Raw genomic sequence first — 7,263 nt, forward strand, 5'->3', positions numbered from 1 at the left:
CACTATGTTCCAATCTTCACTGTTCAGTTTTTAACATATTTACTTGGAATTATAAATGGTATTGCGTAAAGTACCTCCAAGAGGAGGTATTATACGTTATATTATACGTTATATTATATGCTTGTGTATCCCATGGGCCGTCAGAATATTGTATTTTAAGTACACTAATTTTAAAATCATTGAAGCGAATTCAATTTTTATGTAATTACCTACTTGTGTCAGCTGGTCTTGTGTTTGTTAATAATAAAATACATAATGATCACAATGATATTCAATATATTCTCTTTTATTTCATCAGATGAAGATTATTATTAACCAGGAATGCTATTAACCCATCACCCCTCAAGTAAGGTACCTTTATGCCGCTCAGGGGCTTTTGATCCAAGGAATTGGACCTGTCTGCTATTAGAAGAATTTTTTTTATTCGGATTATTAACCCAGGAGGGTTTGTAACTCAGGAAAAGTCAGTAAAGCCACGAGGACTTATTTTCATGAGGTCCTTTGATCATCTTCCCCAGGATGCGACCCACAACAGTCGGTTAACACTGACTACTCGGTGAACAGGGGCAGGAGGTGTCAGGAAGGGCCACAAGGTAATTTCCTCCTATGTCCAACAATGTATAATCCTTAGGTCCTCTTCCCCAGGATGCGACCCACGACAGTCATCTAAGTCACCTTGACTTCTTTGGGTTATTCTAGGGAATTTACACATATGTTATCATGTATGATAATTTGTGCAACTATTTATGTGTACCTGTATCTAAATAAACTTGTTAAACATGTGTAAGACTTGCTTTGACACCTCGACTCGCTCGGGATTCGAACCCGAATTATTTTGGCTGTGAGCTGATCACGCTACCGCTGATCTACACGAACTCTTTTATTAGAGTAATTTCTTCCCGAGCATTCTTTTAACGGTTTCCCAAATATTCAAAACAAAATTTAAAAAATTATACAGATTTTTAAATGCAAGAAATAAATTAATATCTGAAACACCGGCAATGCACAGCTACCTGTAATTTTGACCCACCTGTAAATATACGTCAGATAAGTTGATTATAAAGAGTAGAACTATATATTCAGAACCTCTTAGACAGAGTTTGCCATGTTAAAGGTGGACTGGAACCTCTATGGGTGATGCTTTGTGGAGTTTATTATTTACTCACCTGTTTACAAAAAAGTCTTCACAAGTTACCTGTGTGCAAATGTTTCCGTCCATTTAAGCTTCCAGAAACCAACAGTTTTTTTAAGGATTTTACAACGAATACAATAGTACTTAAGGTAAGTGTAATGCACGAATTAAATTAACCGATATAGCTGTATAAAATAATGCTGTCTCGTTTAAAAATGTCGTGTCTTGGTGTATATTATCCAGCATCTGAGGTAAAGGTCGTAACATGGAGGGTGAAAAATGGAATTTAACAGGATGTTTTGGCTAACATGTCATGTAGATCTGCTGTTTGTTGTAATGCCAGAAATTATTGTCTTATCAAATTTACAATGAGCTCTTGTGGTTATTTATTTTCTAAGACAAAGGTCTTCCTCATGTAGTTTATATCGTAGTAAATTCCCGTTAATGAATATTTTCCTGTGCCATAATTACAAAAAAAATACATATGACTCATTAACTTAACAAAATGTTAAATTGTCTTACATTATAAAAGTCCAGAAAATTTTAATATTCAATATATATATATATATATAACTGGGCTTTGAGGAATTGTAGGAATATCCTAGGTTAAGTCATCATAAAATGTCACTCTAGTGTGGAAATAACAATAATAATGTAATGTGTAAAAATTTTCATTTCTGAATAGAAATTATTTACATTGTAATGCCTAAATAAATAAATAAATAAATATCCTATACTCGTCTTATAAAAAGCATTAAGATAAGGATATCAGGTTACAACAAAGTTTACAATTGCTGAAAAAAATATTGTTTGTAATGTACAGAGTTATGAAAATTTATTTAAGCACAGGTACACATAAATACAATTATCATACATTGTGTAAATTGCTTAGAATAACCCAAAAAATGTCAGACAAAATGGCTTATTTCCATTGGGGTTCTTGAAGAAATGGGTACATTACTACAAAGATTCACCTATAGTTTAAATCTTACGAAAAGATAAATCCTACGAGTTTAGCGTTTCCCCTTTATAATAATAATAATAATTATGAAAAAATACAGATTAGTTAAAATAACTTACATAATACGAAAGTGGCCTGGTGGCTAAAGCTCCTGCTTCCCACACGGAGGGGCCGGGTTCGATTCCCGGCGGGTGGAAACATTCCGACACGTTTCCTTACACCTGTTGTCCTGTTCACCTAGCAGCAAATAGGTACCTGGGTGTTAGTCGACTGGTGTGGGTCGCATCCTGGGGGATAAGATTAAGGACCCCAATGGAAATAAGTTAGACAGTCCTCGATGACGCACTGACTTTCTTGGGTTATCCTGGGTGGCTAACCCTCCGGGGTTAAAAATCCGAACGAAATCTTATCTCTCTTCCGTAGGTGTTCTGCAAGTAGGCAATGTTATTAACATTTGCAGTAATACATCCTTGTATTATTATTATTATTATTATTATTATTATTATTATTATTATTATTATTATTATTATTATTACTAATGTCAAACCTAACCTGATAACCATTATTCAACCATTTCAAAAAATATTAACACAGTTTTAAAGAAATGTAATTTCAGCATCATTCTCAGCAAATTATGTAATTAACTAAAAAAAGTTACCATATAACATATTTGGTGTCACTGTAATGACGGGAAGATCAGCTGTTGTGTATCAGTGAGAAAAATGAACGGTATTATATCATACAATAATTATATTATTATGTATCATATCGTACTGTATTCTATAAACAGATGTTAAATACTATATGTACAAAAAAAAGTAATAATAGTGCTGCACGTGTATGCCTTTGTATTTAAACAATAATAAAGCAAAAGAACAAGACCTTTTTTTTTTGTGAAAATTGTGCCACATTCTCTGACTATAAATGTTTCGACAAAAGTACTCTTCCTGGGTAGTGGAAGTCCTCGGTCAGATGACCAAAAGCTCCAGCTGTGGGTCATCATATGACTGCTTCAGGAAACACTTGTCCTGTTTCTTGACAAACATTATACCTGCCTACCCATCATGGATGGTGGCCTCGAGGCTGGTGAGAGGCTCTTGATCCAAGGAGTTGGAGGTAACCTTGTGTATGACTAATTTAGCGCGTTCCTATGAATATATTAATACGATTTATATTGTTTCAAGGGTTGAAACAAATTGTATGAAAACAATATGCAACACTGTCCTAGATATGAAAGCAAAAAATTATATAAGCTGAGTATATAAAATTCTAGTTTGCCTAGACAACAGTTTATTGAATTAAAATTAAGTCAGTTGATTTCCACAAATCTGAAATATATTTCTATAAAAACACATTTCGCAGACAACATAGGGAATATTCAACAATAATTAATAAAAATTAATTATATCTGCTTAGAAAAAAATATTTTGATAATTTCTGTAACGTTTTAATTATCTTCAGATAAGTGAATATCTGAATGTGTTATCTTGAATCACTGTTAGGGCTAAATCAATTATTATATTGGAGCACTCATCTAGACGATGACGACTGTTACACGAGAATTATGATTGTGCAAGATAAGACTCCGCATGCAAGCTATACTGATATCATGGTATGTATTAAAGTCTAAGAAAGAATGCTTTAAACTGAGTGTAGGAAGCTTGTCAAGGGACATTAAGAAGAAACAAACGTTGATGACTGGTTGGTAAGAAGCAGCAAGTGACACGAAGCCAGTCAAGTGAGAGACAGATGGACGAAGAACAAAATAGGCTATTAGCTGTAGCTATTATAGCAGTGAAATGTGTCCTGAGAGCTGGCAGGTATATGGTAGGATGCAATAAGAACTTGATTATAATTCTGCGCTACGAAGCTGGTGATAAAATGATTGTGTGAACTATGAAGTGCCATTACTGCTGAATCGTGATTATCATCAATTATTATGAACTCGTTATTTTTTTATAAATAAACTTTCTACTGTGTTTCACAAGGATGCAGATTACAGTAGAAATTAAATGGTTGAATGGCAGGAGAGCGCCAACAAATAAACTTGAAAATCAAATATAACAACATACAGACAGTTTGTCACAGACTACAGCAGCAGCTCGAAACTGCGGTGCTGTATAGCCCTTGTGGCTTAGCGCTTCTTTTGATTATAATAATAATAATAATAATCGAAACTGCGGTCCAGAAATTAAAACAGTATGTACAGCAGAACTCACAACAACAGACCCATATTGTGACAGCAAGTACAACACAAAACCACCAACCAACCTGATAGTACAGAAAGAAAAGCAGCAGCAGCAGAGAGAAAAGTTTAGTGTTTGATAACATGTTTAGAACAGTCAAGTGATTAGGCTTGGCTGAGTGGGCCAGTAGAAGAAACAAATACCAGAGAACACTGCGGTTGTACCAATAGGAGCAGTGGCCTTCGTCAGGTGTTTTGGCAAGCACTGCGTGGGATGTCATGTAAGGATAGACGAAGCAGAGGTCATGTGGCTTTGAAGTAATGCAGGGACAGTTTATAGGTGAACTGACGAAGACAAGCCAGAAACTAGTCTGGACTACCTGGGTAACGGGCACTAGCAAGCTGCCAGGTTTGTGGAGGACTCGCCGACCACTCTATGTAGGAAGGATGACTCCTCGAGTCCCAGCCTTCTTGACAAAGGGAGGAATGTCATGCTTGAATTATTATTATTCATGGAGAAGCGCTAATCCCGTAATGTTCATACAGCTCGCAGACTATTTCGACTAGCACTGCAAAAGTGAACATCAAGATAATACAAGAAAGGACTAGGATGTGCAGCCCAACAATCTTGGGAGAGGGAGGATGCGCACAAAATGCTGTTGAAAAGATCTTGATCCAAAATATTGGATTTATATTTCCCCTTCTTTGGATCACACTTGATTACCTCCCACGTTAATTACCTACACGCTGTGTGGTGTATTTTTGTTTAGTGCTTCCTTTGAATATAATTTACGAAGCCTGAATAACGGGAGGTAGCTTCTACCATTCCTGTCATCAGCGGAGGAAATGCCTAGCTTCTGTGGCGTCGTTTCTCAACATGGTCGGATCTTCCTTAGATCAACGCACTGGACCCCGAAGTAGATGGAGACCAGAGAGACAGTTCCTGGATAATCTCCATAGTGTAGACTGAAGAGGATACATCATTCCCTGAGATATTAAATCGTGGCCTAGCGATGTTAACAGATCGATATACTGAATGCCGATAGGTCAACAACGAGTTCATTTACGAGATAGAGGGTAGTCCGGTAGAAATATACGAAGACAAAATTTTATTATAGGCTATAAACAGTAGCTATAAACAAGCAAAAGCCTTCGACAAGTGTGACCATGGCGTAATAGCGCACAAAATGCGTGCTAAAGGAATAACAGGAAAAGTCGGTCGATGGATCTATAATTTCCTCACTAACAGAACACAGAGAGTAGTAGTCAACAGAGTAAAGTCCGAAGCAGCCATGGTGAAAAGCTCTGTTCCACAAGGCACAGTACTCGCTCCCATCTTGTTCCTCATCCTCATATCTGACATAGACAAGGATGTCAGCCACAGCACCGTGTCTTCCTTTGCAGATGACACCCGAATCTGCATGACAGTGTCTTCCATTGCAGACACTGCAAGGTTCCAGGCGGACGTCAACCAAATCTTTCAGTGGGCTGCAGAAAACAATATGAAGTTCAGCGATGAGAAATTTCAATTACTCAGATATGGTAAACACCAGGAAATTAAATCTTCATCAGAGTACAAAACAAATTCTGGCCACAAAATAGAGTGTAACACCAACGTCAAAGACCTGGGAGTGATCATGTCGGAGGATCTCACCTTCAAGGACCATAACATTGTATCAATCGCATCTGCTAGAAAAATGACAGGATGGATAATGAGAACCTTCAAAACTAGGGATGCCAAACCCATGATGACACTCTTCAGGTCACTTGTTCTATCTAGGCTGGAATATTGCTGCACACTAACAGCACCTTTCAAGGCAGGTGAAATTGCTGACCTAGAAAATGTACAGAGGACCTTCACGGCGCGCATAACGGAGATAAAACACCTCAATTACTGGGAGCGCTTGAGGTTCCTGAACCTGTATTCCCTGTAACGCAGGCGGGAGAGATACATGATTATATACACCTGGAAAATCCTAGAGGGACTAGTACCAAACTTGCACACGAAAATCACTCACTACGAAAGCAAAAGACTTGGCAGACGATGCAACATCCCCCCAATGAAAAGCAGGGGTGTCACTAGCACGTTAAGAGACCATACAATTAGTGTCAGGGACCCGAGACTGTTCAACTGCCTCCCAGCATACATAAGGGGGATTACCAACAGACCCCTGGCAGTCTTCAAGCTGGCACTGGACAAGCACCTAAAGTCGGTTCCTGATCAGCCGGGCTGTGGCTCGTACGTTGGTTTGCGTGCAGCCAGCAGTAACAGCCTGGTTGATCAGGCTCTGATCCACCAGGAGGCCTGGTCACAGACCGGGCCGCGGGGGCGTTGATCCCCGGAACTCTCTCCAGGTAAACTCCAGGCAAGGCTATAAACAAAGCAAAATCTCTGCTATATAGGATTGCTTTACATCAGTTGCCTTTCTACTAGATGAGGATAGATTCCCTGACTTGAAAAATTTCGACCAGATCCACCGACTACCGAAAAGACACGTTGTAGCAAGCTTTTATTAGAAGAACGTTTCGCTCTGGGTAGAGCTTTATTATTAAAAGTTTACTCTGCAATATGGGTATTTTCTTCACAATTGTCGGCAGTACGCCATTAGAAGCCCCTGGACTACACCAAGCTGCTGTCAGCTCCTGCAGCGCCCAGCCCAAACTTGAGAGAACCAGCGGAGATCGATGCTGCAGGTGTGTGTGGTAGAAGCTGGCAGCTGTCATGTTCGCATGAGTTTTGATAGGTTGTACTTGGAGGGCAGAGTGAGTAAAACTTCTCTCTCAACCTGTTAGCACCACGATATATATATATAAATATATATATTATATATATATATATATATATATATATATATATATATATATATATATATATATATATATATATATATATATATATATATATAATATATATATATATATATATATATATATATATATATATATATATATATATATATATATATATATATATATATATATATA

General features: G+C 37.5%; 1 protein-coding gene across 1 annotated transcript in view; it reads left to right on the forward strand.

Annotated features, from left to right (window-relative positions):
• Window positions 1-1,162: 1,162 nt before the first annotated feature.
• The window catches only part of LOC128695197 (transmembrane protein 268), a 166,779-nt gene continuing 160,678 nt past the window's right edge, over window positions 1,163-7,263 (forward strand). The window contains exon 1 of the mRNA XM_070091300.1: window positions 1,163-1,281. The gene's annotated coding sequence lies outside the window, so the exon portion shown is untranslated. The remainder of the gene's footprint in view (window positions 1,282-7,263) is intronic.

This window comes from Cherax quadricarinatus, chromosome 35 (genome assembly GCF_038502225.1).
Source record: "Cherax quadricarinatus isolate ZL_2023a chromosome 35, ASM3850222v1, whole genome shotgun sequence".
NCBI classification, from domain to species: Eukaryota; Metazoa; Arthropoda; class Malacostraca; order Decapoda; family Parastacidae; genus Cherax; species Cherax quadricarinatus.